Here is a 23,750-nt window from a genome sequence, read left to right as displayed (position 1 = left end):
TTTACAACCCTGAACTCAGAATTCTCATTTCAGAACTGAAATTCATAACTCAGAACACAAGACTCAGATGTCAGAACTTAGAAGTCAGAACTCAAAACTCAGAACTCAGAACTCAGAACTCGATAGTTAGACTTCAGAATATAGAACTCAGATATTCGGTCTCCTAACTCAGACAAAGAACTCAGAGTTGAAACTTCAGAACTCAGAAGTCACAATTCACCACACAGAATTCGTGACTAGGAATTCATAAATGAGACTCAGTTCTCAAAATTCACAAATCAGAATTCAGAAATCCGAATTCAGAGCCCGGGACACAGAATTCGGAACACAGAATTCAGAACTCAAAATTCAGTACGCAGAATTCAGAACTCAGAACTCACAACTCTGAATTCTGATCTCAGAATCCACAACTCTGAATTCAGAATACAGGCTTCAGTTTAGAACTCCGAACTCAGATCTCAGAACTAAGAGTTGAGAATTCATAACTCAGAACTCAGAATTCAGAAATGATGACTCAGAACTTGGAATTCAGAACTCAGAAATCACAACTCAGTATTCAGAACCCAGAATTCATAACCCAGAATTCTCACCTTAGAATTCTGAACTCAGAATTCAAACTCGAATATCAGAACTGGGAAATGAGTATTTGGAACTCAGACTACGGACTTCATAACTTAGAATTCAGAACAAAGAACTCAGTTCTCAGCACTCAGAAATCAGAACTCAGAACTCAGAATTCACACCTTAGAATTCGGAACTCAGAATCCTAAGTCAGAATTCAAAACTTGGAAATCAGAATTTGGAACTCAGAATACGGAATTCAGAACACAGAACTCAGAATTCAGAACTCAGTTCTCAGAACTCAGAACACAGTGTGGAGTACTCATGATTCAGAACTCAGAATTCACACCTTAGAATTCGGAACTCAGAATTCAGAACACACAATTCAGAACTCAAAACGCAGAAATCAGAACTGTAACTCAGAATTGTGAAATCAGAACTCAGAATTCAGAACGCAATGGAGAACTTTGAAGTCAGAACTCAGAATCAATTACTCAGGGTACGTAACTCAGAATCCACGACTCAGAAATCAGAACTGAGATACAGATCTCAGAATTCAAAATTCAGAATTCAGAAGTCCGAATTCAGAACCGGAACACAGAATTCGGAACTCAGAACTTAACATTCAGTACTCAGAATTCAGAACTCAGAAATCTCAACTCTGAATTCTGGTCACAGAATTCACAACTCTGAAATCAGAATACAGACTGTAGAATTTAGAACTCCGAACTCAGAGCTAAGAGCTAAGAGTTGAGAATTCATAACTCAGTATTCAGAACTGAGAAATGAGAACTCAGAACTCAGATGTCACAGCTAAGAATTCAGAACTCAGTTATCAGAACTCACTTATCAGAACTCAGAACACAAAATTCCGGACTCAGTAGTCAGAACTAGAAACTGCGAACTCAGAATTTGTAACTCAGAATTCTGAACTCTGAACTCAGAATTCAGAACGCAATTGAAAAATTTGAACTCAGAACTCAGAATACAGTACTCAAGATTCAGACCTCAAAATTCAGAACTCGGCACTCATAAAAACATAATGCACAACAAAATCTCAAATCTCAGAATTCAAAACTCAGAAAATAGAACTAACAACTCAGAATTCAAACTCAGATCTCAGAGTGTAGCACTTGGGATTGAGAATTCATCTCTCAGAACTCAGAACTCAGAATTCAGAATTCAGAGTTCAGAACTCAGCATGACAACTCAGTATTCAGATCTCGCAGTTCAGCACACAGAATTGACAACTTAGAAATCAGAACACACAATACAGTGATCAGTATTCAGAGTTCAGCATGCAGACTCAAACTCACAATTCAGAACTCAGCACTCAGAACTCAGAATGCAGACCTCAGGAACCAGAACTCAGAGTTTACAACCCTGAACTCAGAATTCTCATTTCAGAACTGAAATTCATAACTCAGAACACAAGACTCAGATGTCAGAACTCAGAAGTCAGAACTCAAAACTCAGAACTCAGAACTCAGAACTCAGAACTCGATAGTTAGACTTCAGAATATAGAACTCAGATATTCGGACTCCTAACTCAGACAAAGAACTCAGAGTTGAAATTTCAGAACTCAGAAGTCACAACTCACCACACAGAATTCGTGACTAGGAATTCATAAATGAGACTCAGTTCTCAAAATTCACAAATCAGAATTCAGAAATCCGAATTCAGAGCCCAGGACACAGAATTCGGAACGCAGAATTCAGAACTCAAAATTCAGTACGCAGAATTCAGAACTCAGAACTCACAACTCTGAATTCTGATCTCAGAATCCACAACTCTGAATTCAGAATACAGGCTTCAGTTTAGAACTCCGAACTCAGATCTCAGAACTAAGAGTTGAGAATTCATCACTCAGAACTCAGAATTCAGAAATGATGACTCAGAACTTGGAATTCAGAACTCAGAAATCACAACTCAGTATTCAGAACCCAGAATTCATAACCCAGAATTCTCACCTTAGAATTCTGAACTCAGAATTCAAACTCGAATATCAGAACTGGGAAATGAGTATTTGGAACTCAGACTACGGACTTCATAACTTAGAATTCAGAACACAGAACTCAGTTCTCAGCACTCAGAAATCAGAACTCAGAACTCAGAATTCACACCTTAGAATTCGGAACTCAGAATCCTAAGTCAGAATTCAAAACTTGGAAATCAGAATTTGGAACTCAGAATACGGAATTCAGAACACAGAACTCAGAATTCAGAACTCAGTTCTCAGAACTCAGAACACAGTGTGGAGTACTCATGATTCAGAACTCAGAATTCACACCTTAGAATTCGGAACTCAGAATTCAGAACACACATTTCAGAACTCAAAACGCAGAAATCAGAACTGTAACTCAGAATTGTGAAATCAGAACTCAGAATTCAGAACGCAATTGAGAACTTTGAAGTCAGAATTCAGAATCAATGACTCAGGGTACGTAACTCAGAATCCACGACTCAGAAATCAGAACTGAGATACAGATCTCAGAATTCAAAATTCAGAATTCAGAAGTCCGAATTCAGAACCGGAACACAGAATTCGGAACTCAGAACTTAACATTCAGTACTCAGAATTCAGAACTCAGAAATCTCAACTCTGAATTCTGGTCACAGAATTCACAACTCTGAAATCAGAATACAGACTGTAGAATTTAGAACTCCGAACTCAGAGCTAAGAGCTAAGAGTTGAGAATTCATAACTCAGTATTCAGAACTGAGAAATGAGAACTCAGAACTCAGATGTCACAGCTAAGAATTCAGAACTCAGTTATCAGAACTCACTTATCAGAACTCAGAACACAAAATTCCGGACTCAGTAGTCAGAACTAGAAACTGCGAACTCAGAATTTGTAACTCAGAATTCTGAACTCTGAACTCAGAATTCAGAACGCAATTGAAAAATTTGAACTCAGAACTCAGAATACAGTACTCAAGATTCAGACCTCAAAATTCAGAACTCGGCACTCATAAAAACATAATGCACAACAAAATCTCAAATCTCAGAATTCAAAACTCAGAAAATAGAACTAACAACTCAGAATTCAAACTCAGATCTCAGAGTGTAGCACTTGGGATTGAGAATTCATCTCTCAGAACTCAGAACTCAGAATTCAGAATTCAGAGTTCAGAACTCAGCATGACAACTCAGTATTCAGATCTCGCAGTTCAGCACACAGAATTGACAACTTAGAAATCAGAACACACAATACAGTGATCAGTATTCAGAGTTCAGCATGCAGACTCAAACTCACAATTCAGAACTCAGCACTCAGAACTCAGAATGCAGACCTCAGGAACCAGAACTCAGAGTTTACAACCCTGAACTCAGAATTCTCATTTCAGAACTGAAATTCATAACTCAGAACACAAGACTCAGATGTCAGAACTCAGAAGTCAGAACTCAAAACTCAGAACTCAGAACTCAGAACTCAGAACTCGATAGTTAGACTTCAGAATATAGAACTCAGATATTCGGACTCCTAACTCAGACAAAGAACTCAGAGTTGAAATTTCAGAACTCAGAAGTCACAACTCACCACACAGAATTCGTGACTAGGAATTCATAAATGAGACTCAGTTCTCAAAATTCACAAATCAGAATTCAGAAATCCGAATTCAGAGCCCAGGACACAGAATTCGGAACGCAGAATTCAGAACTCAAAATTCAGTACGCAGAATTCAGAACTCAGAACTCACAACTCTGAATTCTGATCTCAGAATCCACAACTCTGAATTCAGAATACAGGCTTCAGTTTAGAACTCCGAACTCAGATCTCAGAACTAAGAGTTGAGAATTCATCACTCAGAACTCAGAATTCAGAAATGATGACTCAGAACTTGGAATTCAGAACTCAGAAATCACAACTCAGTATTCAGAACCCAGAATTCATAACCCAGAATTCTCACCTTAGAATTCTGAACTCAGAATTCAAACTCGAATATCAGAACTGGGAAATGAGTATTTGGAACTCAGACTACGGACTTCATAACTTAGAATTCAGAACACAGAACTCAGTTCTCAGCACTCAGAAATCAGAACTCAGAACTCAGAATTCACACCTTAGAATTCGGAACTCAGAATCCTAAGTCAGAATTCAAAACTTGGAAATCAGAATTTGGAACTCAGAATACGGAATTCAGAACACAGAACTCAGAATTCAGAACTCAGTTCTCAGAACTCAGAACACAGTGTGGAGTACTCATGATTCAGAACTCAGAATTCACACCTTAGAATTCGGAACTCAGAATTCAGAACACACATTTCAGAACTCAAAACGCAGAAATCAGAACTGTAACTCAGAATTGTGAAATCAGAACTCAGAATTCAGAACGCAATTGAGAACTTTGAAGTCAGAATTCAGAATCAATGACTCAGGGTACGTAACTCAGAATCCACGACTCAGAAATCAGAACTGAGATACAGATCTCAGAATTCAAAATTCAGAATTCAGAAGTCCGAATTCAGAACCGGAACACAGAATTCGGAACTCAGAACTTAACATTCAGTACTCAGAATTCAGAACTCAGAAATCTCAACTCTGAATTCTGGTCACAGAATTCACAACTCTGAAATCAGAATACAGACTGTAGAATTTAGAACTCCGAACTCAGAGCTAAGAGCTAAGAGTTGAGAATTCATAACTCAGTATTCAGAACTGAGAAATGAGAACTCAGAACTCAGATGTCACAGCTAAGAATTCAGAACTCAGTTATCAGAACTCAGTTATCAGAACTCAGAACACAAAATTCCGGACTCAGTAGTCAGAACTAGAAACTGCGAACTCAGAATTTGTAACTCAGAATTCTGAACTCTGAACTCAGAATTCAGAACGCAATTGAAAAATTTGAACTCAGAACTCAGAATACAGTACTCAAGATTCAGACCTCACAATTCAGAACTCGGCACTCATAAAAACATAATGCACAACAAAATCTCAAATCTCAGAATTCAAAACTCAGAAAATAGAACTAACAACTCAGAATTCAAACTCAGATCTCAGAGTGTAGCACTTGGGATTGAAATTCATTCCTCAGAACTCAGAACTCAGAATTCAGAATTCAGAGTTCAGAACTCAGCATGACAACTCAGTATTCAGATCTCGCAGTTCAGCACACAGAATTGACAACTTAGAAATCAGAACACACAATACAGTGATCAGTATTCAGAGTTCAGCATGCAGACTCAAACTCACAATTCAGAACTCAGCACTCAGAACTCAGAATGCAGACCTCAGGAACCAGAACTCAGAGTTTACAACCCTGAACTCAGAATTCTCATTTCAGAACTGAAATTCATAACTCAGAACACAAGACTCAGATGTCAGAACTCAGAAGTCAGAACTCAAAACTCAGAACTCAGAACTCAGAACTCGATAGTTATACTTCAGAATATAGAACTCAGATATTCGGTCTCCTAACTCAGACAAAGAACTCAGAGTTGAAACTTCAGAACTCAGAAGTCACAATTCACCACACAGAATTCGTGACTAGGAATTCATAAATGAGACTCAGTTCTCAAAATTCACAAATCAGAATTCAGAAATCCGAATTCAGAGCCCGGGACACAGAATTCGGAACACAGAATTCAGAACTCAAAATTCAGTACGCAGAATTCAGAACTCAGAACTCACAACTCTGAATTCTGATCTCAGAATCCACAACTCTGAATTCAGAATACAGGCTTCAGTTTAGAACTCCGAACTCAGATCTCAGAACTAAGAGTTGAGAATTCATCACTCAGAACTCAGAATTCAGAAATGATGACTCAGAACTTGGAATTCAGAACTCAGAAATCACAACTCAGTATTCAGAACCCAGAATTCATAAACCAGAATTCTCACCTTAGAATTCTGAACTCAGAATTCAAACTCGAATATCAGAACTGGGAAATGAGTATTTGGAACTCAGACTACGGACTTCATAACTTAGAATTCAGAACACAGAACTCAGTTCTCAGCACTCAGAAATCAGAACTCAGAACTCAGAATTCACACCTTAGAATTCGGAACTCAGAATCCTAAGTCAGAATTCAAAACTTGGAAATCAGAATTTGGAACTCAGAATACGGAATTCAGAACACAGAACTCAGAATTCAGAACTCAGTTCTCAGAACTCAGAACACAGTGTGGAGTACTCATGATTCAGAACTCAGAATTCACACCTTAGAATTCGGAACTCAGAATTCAGAACACACAATTCAGAACTCAAAACGCAGAAATCAGAACTGTAACTCAGAATTGTGAAATCAGAACTCAGAATTCAGAACGCAATTGAGAACTTTGAAGTCAGAATTCAGAATCAATGACTCAGGGTACGTAACTCAGAATCCACGACTCAGAAATCAGAACTGAGATACAGATCTCAGAATTCAAAATTCAGAATTCAGAAGTCCGAATTCAGAACCGGAACACAGAATTCGGAACTCAGAACTTAACATTCAGTACTCAGAATTCAGAACTCAGAAATCTCAACTCTGAATTCTGGTCACAAAATTCACAACTCTGAAATCAGAATACAGACTGTAGAATTTAGAACTCCGAACTCAGAGCTAAGAGCTAAGAGTTGAGAATTCATAACTCAGTATTCAGAACTGAGAAATGAGAACTCAGAACTCAGATGTCACAGCTAAGAATTCAGAACTCAGTTATCAGAACTCACTTATCAGAACTCAGAACACAAAATTCCGGACTCAGTAGTCAGAACTAGAAACTGCGAACTCAGAATTTGTAACTCAGAATTCTGAACTCTGAACTCAGAATTCAGAACGCAATTGAAAAATTTGAACTCAGAACTCAGAATACAGTACTCAAGATTCAGACCTCAAAATTCAGAACTCGGCACTCATAAAAACATAATGCACAACAAAATCTCAAATCTCAGAATTCAAAACTCAGAAAATAGAACTAACAACTCAGAATTCAAACTCAGATCTCAGAGTGTAGCACTTGGGATTGAAATTCATTCCTCAGAACTCAGAACTCAGAATTCAGAATTCAGAGTTCAGAACTCAGCATGACAACTCAGTATTCAGATCTCGCAGTTCAGCACACAGAATTGACAACTTAGAAATCAGAACACACAATACAGTGATCAGTATTCAGAGTTCAGCATGCAGACTCAAACTCACAATTCAGAACTCAGCACTCAGAACTCAGAATGCAGACCTCAGGAACCAGAACTCAGAGTTTACAACCCTGAACTCAGAATTCTCATTTCAGAACTGAAATTCATAACTCAGAACACAAGACTCAGATGTCAGAACTCAGAAGTCAGAACTCAAAACTCAGAACTCAGAAGTCAGAACTCGATAGTTAGACTTCAGAATATAGAACTCAGATATTCGGACTCCTAACTCAGACAAAGAACTCAGAGTTGAAACTTCAGAACTCAGAAGTCACAATTCACCACACAGAATTCGTGACTAGGAATTCATAAATGAGACTCAGTTCTCAAAATTCACAAATCAGAATTCAGAAATCCGAATTCAGAGCCCGGGACACAGAATTCGGAACTCAGAACTCAAAATTCAGTACGCAGAATTCAGAACTCAGAACTCACAACTCTGAATTCTGATCTCAGAATCCACAACTCTGAATTCAGAATACAGGCTTCAGTTTAGAACTCCGAACTCAGATCTCAGAACTAAGAGTTGAGAATTCATAACTCAGAACTCAGAATTCAGAAATGATGACTCAGAACTTGGAATTCAGAACTCAGAAATCACAACTCAGTATTCAGAACCCAGAATTCATAACCCAGAATTCTCACCTTAGAATTCTGAACTCAGAATTCAAACTCGAATATCAGAACTGGGAAATGAGTATTTGGAACTCAGACTACGGACTTCATAACTTAGAATTCAGAACACAGAACTCAGTTCTCAGCACTCAGAAATCAGAACTCAGAACTCAGAATTCACACCTTAGAATTCAGAACTCAGAATCCTAAGTCAGAATTCAAAACTTGGAAATCAGAATTTAGAACTCAGAATACGGAATTCAGAACACAGAACTCAGAAGTCAGAACTCAGTTCTCAGAACTCAGAACACAGTGTGGAGTACTCATGATTCAGAACTCAGAATTCACACCTTAGAATTTGGAACTCAGAATTCAGAACACACAATTCAGAACTCAAAACGCAGAAATCAGAACTGTAACTCAGAATTGTGAAATCAGAACTCAGAATTCAGAACGCAATTGAGAACTTTGAAGTCAGAATTCAGAATCAATTACTCAGGGTACGTAACTCAGAATCCACGACTCAGAAATCAGAACTGAGATACAGATCTCAGAATTCAAAATTCAGAATTCAGAAGTCCGAATTCAGAACCGGAACACAGAATTCGGAACTCAGAACTTAACATTCAGTACTCAGAATTCAGAACTCAGAAATCTCAACTCTGAATTCTGGTCACAAAATTCACAACTCTGAAATCAGAATACAGACTGTAGAATTTAGAACTCCGAACTCAGAGCTAAGAGCTAAGAGTTGAGAATTCATAACTCAGTATTCAGAACTGAGAAATGAGAACTCAGAACTCAGATGTCACAGCTAAGAATTCAGAACTCAGTTATCAGAACTCACTTATCAGAACTCAGAACACAAAATTCCGGACTCAGTAGTCAGAACTAGAAACTGCGAACTCAGAATTTGTAACTCAGAATTCTGAACTCAGAACTCAGAATTCAGAACGCAATTGAAAAATTTGAACTCAGAACTCAGAATACAGTACTCAAGATTCAGACCTCAAAATTCAGAACTCGGCACTCATAAAAACATAATGCACAACAAAATCTCAAATCTCAGAATTCAAAACTCAGAAAATAGAACTAACAACTCAGAATTCAAACTCAGATCTCAGAGTGTAGCACTTGGGATTGAGAATTCATTCCTCAGAACTCAGAACTCAGAATTCAGAATTCAGAGTTCAGAACTCAGCATGACAACTCAGTATTCAGATCTCGCAGTTCAGCACACAGAATTGACAACTTAGAAATCAGAACACACAATACAGTGATCAGTATTCAGAGTTCAGCATGCAGACTCAAACTCACAATTCAGAACTCAGCACTCAGAACTCAGAATGCAGACCTCAGGAACCAGAACTCAGAGTTTACAACCCTGAACTCAGAATTCTCATTTCAGAACTGAAATTCATAACTCAGAACACAAGACTCAGATGTCAGAACTCAGAAGTCAGAACTCAAAACTCAGAACTCAGAACTCAGAACTCGATAGTTAGACTTCAGAATATAGAACTCAGATATTCGGTCTCCTAACTCAGACAAAGAACTCAGAGTTGAAACTTCAGAACTCAGAAGTCACAATTCACCACACAGAATTCGTGACTAGGAATTCATAAATGAGACTCAGTTCTCAAAATTCACAAATCAGAATTCAGAAATCCGAATTCAGAGCCTAGGACACAGAATTCGGAACACAGAACTCCAAATTCAGTACGCAGAATTCAGAACTCAGAACTCACAACTCTGAATTCTGATCTCAGAATCCACAACTCTGAATTCAGAATACAGGCTTCAGTTTAGAACTCCGAACTCAGATCTCAGAACTAAGAGTTGAGAATTCATAACTCAGAACTCAGAATTCAGAAATGATGACCCAGAACTTGGAATTCAGAACTCAGAAATCACAACTCAGTATTCAGAACCCAGAATTCATAACCCAGAATTCTCACCTTAGAATTCTGAACTCAGAATTCAAACTCGAATATCAGAACTGGGAAATGAGTATTTGGAACTCAGACTACGGACTTCATAACTTAGAATTCAGAACAAAGAACTCAGTTCTCAGCACTCAGAACTCAGAACTCAGAACTCAGAATTCACACCTTAGAATTCGGAACTCAGAATCCTAAGTCAGAATTCAAAACTTGGAAATCAGAATTTGGAACTCAGAATACGGAATTCAGAACACAGAACTCAGAATTCAGAACTCAGTTCTCAGAACTCAGAACACAGTGTGGAGTACTCATGATTCAGAACTCAGAATTCACACCTTAGAATTTGGAACTCAGAATTCAGAACACACAATTCAGAACTCAAAACGCAGAAATCAGAACTGTAACTCAGAATTGTGAAATCAGAACTCAGAATTCAGAACGCAATTGAGAACTTTGAAGTCAGAATTCAGAATCAATTACTCAGGGTACGTAACTCAGAATCCACGACTCAGAAATCAGAACTGAGATACAGATCTCAGAATTCAAAATTCAGAATTCAGAAGTCCGAATTCAGAACCGGAACACAGAATTCGGAACTCAGAACTTAACATTCAGTATTCAGAATTCAGAACTCAGAAATCTCAACTCTGAATTCTGGTCACAGAATTCACAACTCTGAAATCAGAATACAGACTGTAGAATTTAGAACTCCGAACTCAGAGCTAAGAGCTAAGAGTTGAGAATTCATAACTCAGTATTCAGAACTGAGAAATGAGAACTCAGAACTCAGATGTCACAGCTAAGAATTCAGAACTCAGTTATCAGAACTCACTTATCAGAACTCAGAACACAAAATTCCGGACTCAGTAGTCAGAACTAGAAACTGCGAACTCAGAATTTGTAACTCAGAATTCTGAACTCAGAACTCAGAATTCAGAACGCAATTGAAAAATTTGAACTCAGAACTCAGAATACAGTACTCAAGATTCAGACCTCAAAATTCAGAACTCGGCACTCATAAAACATAATGCACAACAAAATCTCAAATCTCAGAATTCAAAACTCAGAAAAAAGAACTAACCACTCAGAATTCAAATTCAGATCTCAGAGTGTAGCACTTTTGGTTGAGAACTCATGCCTCTGAACACAGGACTCAGAACTCAGAATTCAGAAATTAGGATTCATATCTCAGAACTCAGAACTCAGAATTCAGAATTCAGAGTTCAGAACTCAGCATGACAACTCAGTATTCAGATCTCTCAGTTCAGCACACAGAATTGACAACTTAGAAATCAGAACACACAATACAGTGATCAGTATTCAGAGTTCAGCATGCAGACTCAAACTCACAATTCAGAACTCAGCACTCAGAACTCAGAATGCAGACCTCAGGAACCAGAACTCAGAGTTTACAACCCTGAACTCAGAATTCTCATTTCAGAACTGAAATTCATAACTCAGAACACAAGACTCAGATGTCAGAACTCAGAAGTCAGAACTCAAAACTCAGAACTCAGAACTCAGAACTCGATAGTTAGACTTCAGAATATAGAACTCAGATATTCGGTCTCCTAACTCAGACAAAGAACTCAGAGTTGAAACTTCAGAACTCAGAAGTCACAATTCACCACACAGAATTCGTGACTAGGAATTCATAAATGAGACTCAGTTCTCAAAATTCACAAATCAGAATTCAGAAATCCGAATTCAGAGCCCGGGACACAGAATTCGGAACACAGAATTCAGAACTCAAAATTCAGTACGCAGAATTCAGAACTCAGAACTCACAACTCTGAATTCTGATCTCAGAATCCACAACTCTGAATTCAGAATACAGGCTTCAGTTTAGAACTCCGAACTCAGATCTCAGAACTAAGAGTTGAGAATTCATAACTCAGAACTCAGAATTCAGAAATGATGACTCAGAACTTGGAATTCAGAACTCAGAAATCACAACTCAGTATTCAGAACCCAGAATTCATAACCCAGAATTCTCACCTTAGAATTCTGAACTCAGAATTCAAACTCGAATATCAGAACTGGGAAATGAGTATTTGGAACTCAGACTACGGACTTCATAACTTAGAATTCAGAACAAAGAACTCAGTTCTCAGCACTCAGAAATCAGAACTCAGAACTCAGAATTCACACCTTAGAATTCGGAACTCAGAACCCTAAGTCAGAATTCAAAACTTGGAAATCAGAATTTGGAACTCAGAATACGGAATTCAGAACACAGAACTCAGAATTCAGAACTCAGTTCTCAGAACTCAGAACACAGTGTGGAGTACTCATGATTCAGAACTCAGAATTCACACCTTAGAATTTGGAACTCAGAATTCAGAACACACAATTCAGAACTCAAAACGCAGAAATCAGAACTGTAACTCAGAATTGTGAAATCAGAACTCAGAATTCAGAACGCAATTGAGAACTTTGAAGTCAGAATTCAGAATCAATTACTCAGGGTACGTAACTCAGAATCCACGACTCAGAAATCAGAACTGAGATACAGATCTCAGAATTCAAAATTCAGAATTCAGAAGTCCGAATTCAGAACCGGAACACAGAATTCGGAACTCAGAACTTAACATTCAGTACTCAGAATTCAGAACTCAGAAATCTCAACTCTGAATTCTGGTCACAGAATTCACAACTCTGAAATCAGAATACAGACTGTAGAATTTAGAACTCCGAACTCAGAGCTAAGAGCTAAGAGTTGAGAATTCATAACTCAGTATTCAGAACTGAGAAATGAGAACTCAGAACTCAGATGTCACAGCTAAGAATTCAGAACTCAGTTATCAGAACTCACTTATCACAACTCAGAACACAAAATTCCGGACTCAGTAGTCAGAACTAGAAACTGCGAACTCAGAATTTGTAACTCAGAATTCTGAACTCTGAACTCAGAATTCAGAACGCAATTGAAAAATTTGAACTCAGAACTCAGAATACAGTACTCAAGATTCAGACCTCAAAATTCAGAACTCGGCACTCATAAAAACATAATGCACAACAAAATCTCAAATCTCAGAATTCAAAACTCAGAAAATAGAACTAACAACTCAGAATTCAAACTCAGATCTCAGAGTGTAGCACTTGGGATTGAAATTCATTCCTCAGAACTCAGAACTCAGAATTCAGAATTCAGAGTTCAGAACTCAGCATGACAACTCAGTATTCAGATCTCGCAGTTCAGCACACAGAATTGACAACTTAGAAATCAGAACACACAATACAGTGATCAGTATTCAGAGTTCAGCATGCAGACTCAAACTCACAATTCAGAACTCAGCACTCAGAACTCAGAATGCAGACCTCAGGAACCAGAACTCAGAGTTTACAACCCTGAACTCAGAATTCTCATTTCAGAACTGAAATTCATAACTCAGAACACAAGACTCAGATGTCAGAACTCAGAAGTCAGAACTCAAAACTCAGAACTCAGAACTCAGAACTCGATAGTTAGACTTCAGAATATAGAACTCAGATATTCGGTCTCCTAACTCAGACAAAGAACTCAGAGTTGAAACTTCAGAACTCAGAAGTCACAATTCACCACACAGAATTTGTGACTAGGAATTCATAAATGAGACTCAGTTCTCAAAATTCACAAATCAGAATTCAGAAATCCGAATTCAGAGCCCGGGACACAGAATTCGGAACACAGAATTCAGAACTCAAAATTCAGTACGCAGAATTCAGAACTCAGAACTCACAACTCTGAATTCTGATCTCAGAATCCACAACTCTGAATTCAGAATACAGGCTTCAGTTTAGAACTCCGAACTCAGATCTCAGAACTAAGAGTTGAGAATTCATAACTCAGAACTCAGAATTCAGAAATGATGACTCAGAACTTGGAATTCAGAACTCAGAAATCACAACTCAGTATTCAGAACCCAGAATTCATAACCCAGAATTCTCACCTTAGAATTCTGAACTCAGAATTCAAACTCGAATATCAGAACTGGGAAATGAGTATTTGGAACTCAGACTACGGACTTCATAACTTAGAATTCAGAACAAAGAACTCAGTTCTCAGCACTCAGAAATCAGAACTCAGAACTCAGAATTCACACCTTAGAATTCGGAACTCAGAATCCTAAGTCAGAATTCAAAACTTGGAAATCAGAATTTGGAACTCAGAATACGGAATTCAGAACACAGAACTCAGAATTCAGAACTCAGTTCTCAGAACTCAGAACACAGTGTGGAGTACTCATGATTCAGAACTCAGAATTCACACCTTAGAATTCGGAACTCAGAATTCAGAACACACAATTCAGAACTCAAAACGCAGAAATCAGAACTGTAACTCAGAATTGTGAAATCAGAACTCAGAATTCAGAACGCAATTGAGAACTTTGAAGTCAGAATTCAGAATCAATGACTCAGGGTACGTAACTCAGAATCCACGACTCAGAAATCAGAACTGAGATACAGATCTCAGAATTCAAAATTCAGAATTCAGAAGTCCGAATTCAGAACCGGAACACAGAATTCGGAACTCAGAACTTAACATTCAGTACTCAGAATTCAGAACTCAGAAATCTCAACTCTGAATTCTGGTCACAGAATTCACAACTCTGAAATCAGAATACAGACTGTAGAATTTAGAACTCCGAACTCAGAGCTAAGAGCTAAGAGTTGAGAATTCATAACTCAGTATTCAGAACTGAGAAATGAGAACTCAGAACTCAGATGTCACAGCTAAGAATTCAGAACTCAGTTATCAGAACTCACTTATCAGAACTCAGAACACAAAATTCCGGACTCAGTAGTCAGAACTAGAAACTGCGAACTCAGAATTTGTAACTCAGAATTCTGAACTCAGAACTCAGAATTCAGAACGCAATTGAAAAATTTGAACTCAGAACTCAGAATACAGTACTCAAGATTCAGACCTCAAAATTCAGAACTCGGCACTCATAAAAACATAATGCACAACAAAATCTCAAATCTCAGAATTCAAAACTCAGAAAATAGAACTAACAACTCAGAATTCAAACTCAGATCTCAGAGTGTAGCACTTGGGATTGAAATTCATTCCTCAGAACTCAGAACTCAGAATTCAGAATTCAGAGTTCAGAACTCAGCATGACAACTCAGTATTCAGATCTCGCAGTTCAGCACACAGAATTGACAACTTAGAAATCAGAACACACAATACAGTGATCAGTATTCAGAGTTCAGCATGCAGACTCAAACTCACAATTCAGAACTCAGCACTCAGAACTCAGAATGCAGACCTCAGGAACCAGAACTCAGAGTTTACAACCCTGAACTCAGAATTCTCATTTCAGAACTGAAATTCATAACTCAGAACACAAGACTCAGATGTCAGAACTCAGAAGTCAGAACTCAAAATTCAGAACTCAGAACTCAGAACTCGATAGTTAGACTTCAGAATATAGAACTCAGATATTCGGTCTCCTAACTCAGACAAAGAACTCAGAGTTGAAACTTCAGAACTCAGAAGTCACAATTCACCACACAGAATTCGTGACTAGGAATTCATAAATGAGACTCAGTTCTCAAAATTCACAAATCAGAATTCAGAAATCCGAATTCAGAGCCCGGGACACAGAATTCGGAACACAGAATTCAGAACTCAAAATTCAGTACGCAGAATTCAGAACTCAGAACTCACAACTCTGAATTCTGATCTCAGAATCCACAACTCTGAATTCAGAATACAGGCTTCAGTTTAGAACTCCGAACTCAGATCTCAGAACTAAGAGTTGAGAATTCATCACTCAACTCAGAATTCAGAAATGATGACTCAGAACTTGGAATTCAGAACTCAGAAATCACAACTCAGTATTCAGAACCCAGAATTCATAACCCAGAATTCTCACCTTAGAATTCTGAACTCAGAATTCAAACTCGAATATCAGAACTGGGAAATGAGTATTTGGAACTCAGACTACGGACTTCATAACTTAGAATTCAGAACAAAGAACTCAGTTCTCAGCACTCAGAAATCAGAACTCAGAACTCAGAATTCACACCTTAGAATTCGGAACTCAGAATCCTAAGTCAGAATTCAAAACTTGGAAATCAGAATTTGGAACTCAGAATACGGAATTCAGAACACAGAACTCAGAATTCAGAACTCAGTTCTCAGAACTCAGAACACAGTGTGGAGTACTCATGATTCAGAACTCAGAATTCACACCTTAGAATTCGGAACTCAGAATTCAGAATACACAATTCAGAACTCAAAACGCAGAAATCAGAACTGTAACTCAGAATTGTGAAATCAGAACTCAGAATTCAGAACGCAATTGAGAACTTTGAAGTCAGAATTCAGAATCAATGACTCAGGGTACGTAACTCAGAATCCACGACTCAGAAATCAGAACTGAGATACAGATCTCAGAATTCAAAATTCAGAATTCAGAAGTCCGAATTCAGAACCGGAACACAGAATTCGGAACTCAGAACTTAACATTCAGTACTCAGAATTCAGAACTCAGAAATCTCAACTCTGAATTCTGGTCACAGAATTCACAACTCTGAAATCAGAATACAGACTGTAGAATTTAGAACTCCGAACTCAGAGCTAAGAGCTAAGAGTTGAGAATTCATAACTTAGTATTCAGAACTGAGAAATGAGAACTCAGAACTCAGATGTCACAGCTAAGAATTCAGAACTCAGTTATCAGAACTCACTTATCAGAACTCAGAACACAAAATTCCGGACTCAGTAGTCAGAACTAGAAACTGCGAACTCAGAATTTGTAACTCAGAATTCTGAACTCAGAACTCAGAATTCAGAACGCAATTGAAAAATTTGAACTCAGAACTCAGAATACAGTACTCAAGATTCAGACCTCAAAATTCAGAACTCGGCACTCATAAAAACATAATGCACAACAAAATCTCAAATCTCAGAATTCAAAACTCAGAAAATAGAACTAACAACTCAGACAGAATTCAAACTCAGATCTCAGAGTGTAGCACTTGGGATTGAAATTCATTCCTCAGAACTCAGAACTCAGAATTCAGAATTCAGAGTTCAGAACTCAGCATGACAACTCAGTATTCAGATCTCGCAGTTCAGCACACAGAATTGACAACTTAGAAATCAGAACACACAATACAGTGATCAGTATTCAGAGTTCAGCATGCAGACTCAAACTCACAATTCAGAACTCAGCACTCAGAACTCAGAATGCAGACCTCAGGAACCAGAACTCAGAGTTTACAACCCTGAACTCAGAATTCTCATTTCAGAACTGAAATTCATAACTCAGAACACAAGACTCAGATGTCAGAACTTAGAAGTCAGAACTCAAAACTCAGAACTCAGAACTCAGAACTCGATAGTTAGACTTCAGAATATAGAACTCAGATATTCGGTCTCCTAACTCAGACAAAGAACTCAGAGTTGAAACTTCAGAACTCAGAAGTCACAATTCACCACACAGAATTCGTGACTAGGAATTCATAAATGAGACTCAGTTCTCAAAATTCACAAATCAGAATTCAGAAATCCGAATTCAGAGCCCGGGACACAGAATTCGGAACACAGAATTCAGAACTCAAAATTCAGTACGCAGAATTCAGAACTCAGAACTCACAACTCTGAATTCTGATCTCAGAATCCACAACTCTGAATTCAGAATACAGGCTTCAGTTTAGAACTCCGAACTCAGATCTCAGAACTAAGAGTTGAGAATTCATAACTCAGAACTCAGAATTCAGAAATGATGACTCAGAACTTGGAATTCAGAACTCAGAAATCACAACTCAGTATTCAGAACCCAGAATTCATAACCCAGAATTCTCACCTTAGAATTCTGAACTCAGAATTCAAACTCGAATATCAGAACTGGGAAATGAGTATTTGGAACTCAGACTACGGACTTCATAACTTAGAATTCAGAACAAAGAACTCAGTTCTCAGCACTCAGAAATCAGAACTCAGAACTCAGAATTCACACCTTAGAATTCGGAACTCAGAATCCTAAGTCAGAATTCAAAACTTGGAAATCAGAATTTGGAACTCAGAATACGGAATTCAGAACACAGAACTCAGAATTCAGAACTCAGTTCTCAGAACTCAGAACACAGTGTGGAGTACTCATGATTCAGAACTCAGAATTCACACCTTAGAATTCGGAACTCAGAATTCAGAACACACAATTCAGAACTCAAAACGCAGAAATCAGAACTGTAACTCAGAATTGTGAAATCAGAACTCAGAATTCAGAACGCAATGGAGAACTTTGAAGTCAGAATTCAGAATCAATTACTCAGGGTACGTAACTCAGAATCCACGACTCAGAAATCAGAACTGAGATACAGATCTCAGAATTCAAAATTCAGAATTCAGAAGTCCGAATTCAGAACCGGAACACAGAATTCGGAACTCAGAACTTAACATTCAGTACTCAGAATTCAGAACTCAGAAATCTCAACTCTGAATTCTGGTCACAGAATTCACAACTCTGAAATCAGAATACAGACTGTAGAATTTAGAACTCCGAACTCAGAGCTAAGAGCTAAGAGTTGAGAATTCATAACTTAGTATTCAGAACTGAGAAATGAGAACTCAGAACTCAGATGTCACAGCTAAGAATTCAGAACTCAGTTATCAGAACTCACTTATCAGAACTCAGAACACAAAATTCCGGACTCAGTAGTCAGAACTAGAAACTGCGAACTCAGAATTTGTAACTCAGAATTCTGAACTCTGAACTCAGAATTCAGAACGCAATTGAAAAATTTGAACTCAGAACTCAGAATACAGTACTCAAGATTCAGACCTCAAAATTCAGAACTCGGCACTCATAAAAACATAATGCACAACAAAATCTCAAATCTCAGAATTCAAAACTCAGAAAATAGAACTAACAACTCAGACAGAATTCAAACTCAGATCTCAGAGTGTAGCACTTGGGATTGAAATTCATTCCTCAGAACTCAGAACTCAGAATTCAGAATTCAGAGTTCAGAACTCAGCATGACAACTCAGTATTCAGATCTCGCAGTTCAGCACACAGAATTGACAACTTAGAAATCAGAACACACAATACAGTGATCAGTATTCAGAGTTCAGCATGCAGACTCAAACTCACAATTCAGAACTCAGCACTCAGAACTCAGAATGCAGACCTCAGGAACCAGAACTCAGAGTTTACAACCCTGAACTCAGAATTCTCATTTCAGAACTGAAATTCATAACTCAGAACACAAGACTCAGATGTCAGAACTTAGAAGTCAGAACTCAAAACTCAGAACTCAGAACTCAGAACTCGATAGTTAGACTTCAGAATATAGAACTCAGATATTCGGTCTCCTAACTCAGACAAAGAACTCAGAGTTGAAACTTCAGAACTCAGAAGTCACAATTCACCACACAGAATTCGTGACTAGGAATTCATAAATGAGACTCAGTTCTCAAAATTCACAAATCAGAATTCAGAAATCCGAATTCAGAGCCCGGGACACAGAATTCGGAACACAGAATTCAGAACTCAAAATTCAGTACGCAGAATTCAGAACTCAGAACTCACAACTCTGAATTCTGATCTCAGAATCCACAACTCTGAATTCAGAATACAGGCTTCAGTTTAGAACTCCGAACTCAGATCTCAGAACTAAGAGTTGAGAATTCATAACTCAGAACTCAGAATTCAGAAATGATGACTCAGAACTTGGAATTCAGAACTCAGAAATCACAACTCAGTATTCAGAACCCAGAATTCATAACCCAGAATTCTCACCTTAGAATTCTGAACTCAGAATTCAAACTCGAATATCAGAACTGGGAAATGAGTATTTGGAACTCAGACTACGGACTTCATAACTTAGAATTCAGAACACAGAACTCAGTTCTCAGCACTCAGAAATCAGAACTCAGAACTCAGAATTCACACCTTAGAATTCGGAACTCAGAATCCTAAGTCAGAATTCAAAACTTGGAAATCAGAATTTGGAACTCAGAATACGGAATTCAGAACACAGAACTCAGAATTCAGAACTCAGTTCTCAGAACTCAGAACACAGTGTGGAGTACTCATGATTCAGAACTCAGAATTCACACCTTAGAATTCGGAACTCAGAATTCAGAACACACAATTCAGAACTCAAAACGCAGAAATCAGAACTGTAACTCAGAATTGTGAAATCAGAACTCAGAATTCAGAACGCAATTGAGAACTTTGAAGTCAGAATTCAGAATCAATTACTCAGGGTACGTAACTCAGAATCCACGACTCAGAAATCAGAACTGAGATACAGATCTCAGAATTCAAAATTCAGAATTCAGAAGTCCGAATTCAGAACCGGAACACAGAATTCGGAACTCAGAACTTAACATTCAGTACTCAGAATTCAGAACTCAGAAATCTCAACTCTGAATTCTGGTCACAGAATTCACAACTCTGAAATCAGAATACAGACTGTAGAATTTAGAACTCCGAACTCAGAGCTAAGAGCTAAGAGTTGAGAATTCATAACTTAGTATTCAGAACTGAGAAATGAGAACTCAGAACTCAGATGTCACAGCTAAGAATTCAGAACTCAGTTATCAGAACTCACTTATCAGAACTCAGAACACAAAATTCCGGACTCAGTAGTCAGAACTAGAAACTGCGAACTCAGAATTTGTAACTCAGAATTCTGAACTCTGAACTCAGAATTCAGAACGCAATTGAAAAATTTGAACTCAGAACTCAGAATACAGTACTCAAGATTCAGACCTCAAAATTCAGAACTCGGCACTCATAAAAACATAATGCACAACAAAATCTCAAATCTCAGAATTCAAAACTCAGAAAATAGAACTAACAACTCAGACAGAATTCAAACTCAGATCTCAGAGTGTAGCACTTGGGATTGAAATTCATTCCTCAGAACTCAGAACTCAGAATTCAGAATTCAGAGTTCAGAACTCAGCATGACAACTCAGTATTCAGATCTCGCAGTTCAGCACACAGAATTGACAACTTAGAAATCAGAACACACAATACAGTGATCAGTATTCAGAGTTCAGCATGCAGACTCAAACTCACAATTCAGAACTCAGCACTCAGAACTCAGAATGCAGACCTCAGGAACCAGAACTCAGAGTTTACAACCCTGAACTCAGAATTCTCATTTCAGAACTGAAATTCATAACTCAGAACACAAGACTCAGATGTCAGAACTTAGAAGTCAGAACTCAAAACTCAGAACTCAGAACTCAGAACTCGATAGTTAGACTTCAGAATATAGAACTCAGATATTCGGTCTCCTAACTCAGACAAAGAACTCAGAGTTGAAACTTCAGAACTCAGAAGTCACAATTCACCACACAGAATTCGTGACTAGGAATTCATAAATGAGACTCAGTTCTCAAAATTCACAAATCAGAATTCAGAAATCCGAATTCAGAGCCCGGGACACAGAATTCGGAACACAGAATTCAGAACTCAAAATTCAGTACGCAGAATTCAGAACTCAGAACTCACAACTCTGAATTCTGATCTCAGAATCCACAACTCTGAATTCAGAATACAGGCTTCAGTTTAGAACTCCGAACTCAGATCTCAGAACTAAGAGTTGAGAATTCATAACTCAGAACTCAGAATTCAGAAATGATGACTCAGAACTTGGAATTCAGAACTCAGAAATCACAACTCAGTATTCAGAACCCAGAATTCATAACCCAGAATTCTCACCTTAGAATTCTGAACTCAGAATTCAAACTCGAATATCAGAACTGGGAAATGAGTATTTGGAACTCAGACTACGGACTTCATAACTTAGAATTCAGAACAAAGAACTCAGTTCTCAGCACTCAGAAATCAGAACTCAGAACTCAGAATTCACACCTTAGAATTCGGAACTCAGAATCCTAAGTCAGAATTCAAAACTTGGAAATCAGAATTTGGAACTCAGAATACGGAATTCAGAACACAGAACTCAGAATTCAGAACTCAGTTCTCAGAACTCAGAACACAGTGTGGAGTACTCATGATTCAGAACTCAGAATTCACACCTTAGAATTCGGAACTCAGAATTCAGAACACACAATTCAGAACTCAAAACGCAGAAATCAGAACTGTAACTCAGAATTGTGAAATCAGAACTCAGAATTCAGAACGCAATTGAGAACTTTGAAGTCAGAATTCAGAATCAATGACTCAGGGTACGTAACTCAGAATCCACGACTCAGAAATCAGAACTGAGATACAGATCTCAGAATTCAAAATTCAGAATTCAGAAGTCCGAATTCAGAACCGGAACACAGAATTCGGAACTCAGAACTTAACATTCAGTACTCAGAATTCAGAACTCAGAAATCTCAACTCTGAATTCTGGTCACAGAATTCACAACTCTGAAATCAGAATACAGACTGTAGAATTTAGAACTCCGAACTCAGAGCTAAGAGCTAAGAGTTGAGAATTCATAACTCAGTATTCAGAACTGAGAAATGAGAACTCAGAACTCAGATGTCACAGCTAAGAATTCAGAACTCAGTTATCAGAACTCACTTATCAGAACTCAGAACACAAAATTCCGGACTCAGTAGTCAGAACTAGAAACTGCGAACTCAGAATTTGTAACTCAGAATTCTGAACTCTGAACTCAGAATTCAGAACGCAATTGAAAAATTTGAACTCAGAACTCAGAATACAGTACTCAAGATTCAGACCTCAAAATTCAGAACTCGGCACTCATAAAAACATAATGCACAACAAAATCTCAAATCTCAGAATTCAAAACTCAGAAAATAGAACTAACAACTCAGAATTCAAACTCAGATCTCAGAGTGTAGCACTTGGGATTGAAATTCATTCCTCAGAACTCAGAACTCAGAATTCAGAATTCAGAGTTCAGAACTCAGCATGACAACTCAGTATTCAGATCTCGCAGTTCAGCACACAGAATTGACAACTTAGAAATCAGAACACACAATACAGTGATCAGTATTCAGAGTTCAGCATGCAGACTCAAACTCACAATTCAGAACTCAGCACTCAGAACTCAGAATGCAGACCTCAGGAACCAGAACTCAGAGTTTACAACCCTGAACTCAGAATTCTCATTTCAGAACTGAAATTCATAACTCAGAACACAAGACTCAGATGTCAGAACTTAGAAGTCAGAACTCAAAACTCAGAACTCAGAACTCAGAACTCGATAGTTAGACTTCAGAATATAGAACTCAGATATTCGGTCTCCTAACTCAGACAAAGAACTCAGAGTTGAAACTTCAGAACTCAGAAGTCACAATTCACCACACAGAATTCGTGACTAGGAATTCATAAATGAGACTCAGTTCTCAAAATTCACAAATCAGAATTCAGAAATCCGAATTCAGAGCCCGGGACACAGAATTCGGAACACAGAATTCAGAACTCAAAATTCAGTACGCAGAATTCAGAACTCAGAACTCACAACTCTGAATTCTGATCTCAGAATCCACAACTCTGAATTCAGAATACAGGCTTCAGTTTAGAACTCCGAACTCAGATCTCAGAACTAAGAGTTGAGAATT

Source organism: Ochotona princeps, chromosome Y (genome assembly GCF_030435755.1).
Source record: "Ochotona princeps isolate mOchPri1 chromosome Y, mOchPri1.hap1, whole genome shotgun sequence".
In the NCBI taxonomy this organism is placed as follows: Eukaryota; Metazoa; Chordata; class Mammalia; order Lagomorpha; family Ochotonidae; genus Ochotona; species Ochotona princeps.
Note: the sequence above shows the minus strand (reverse complement) of the source record.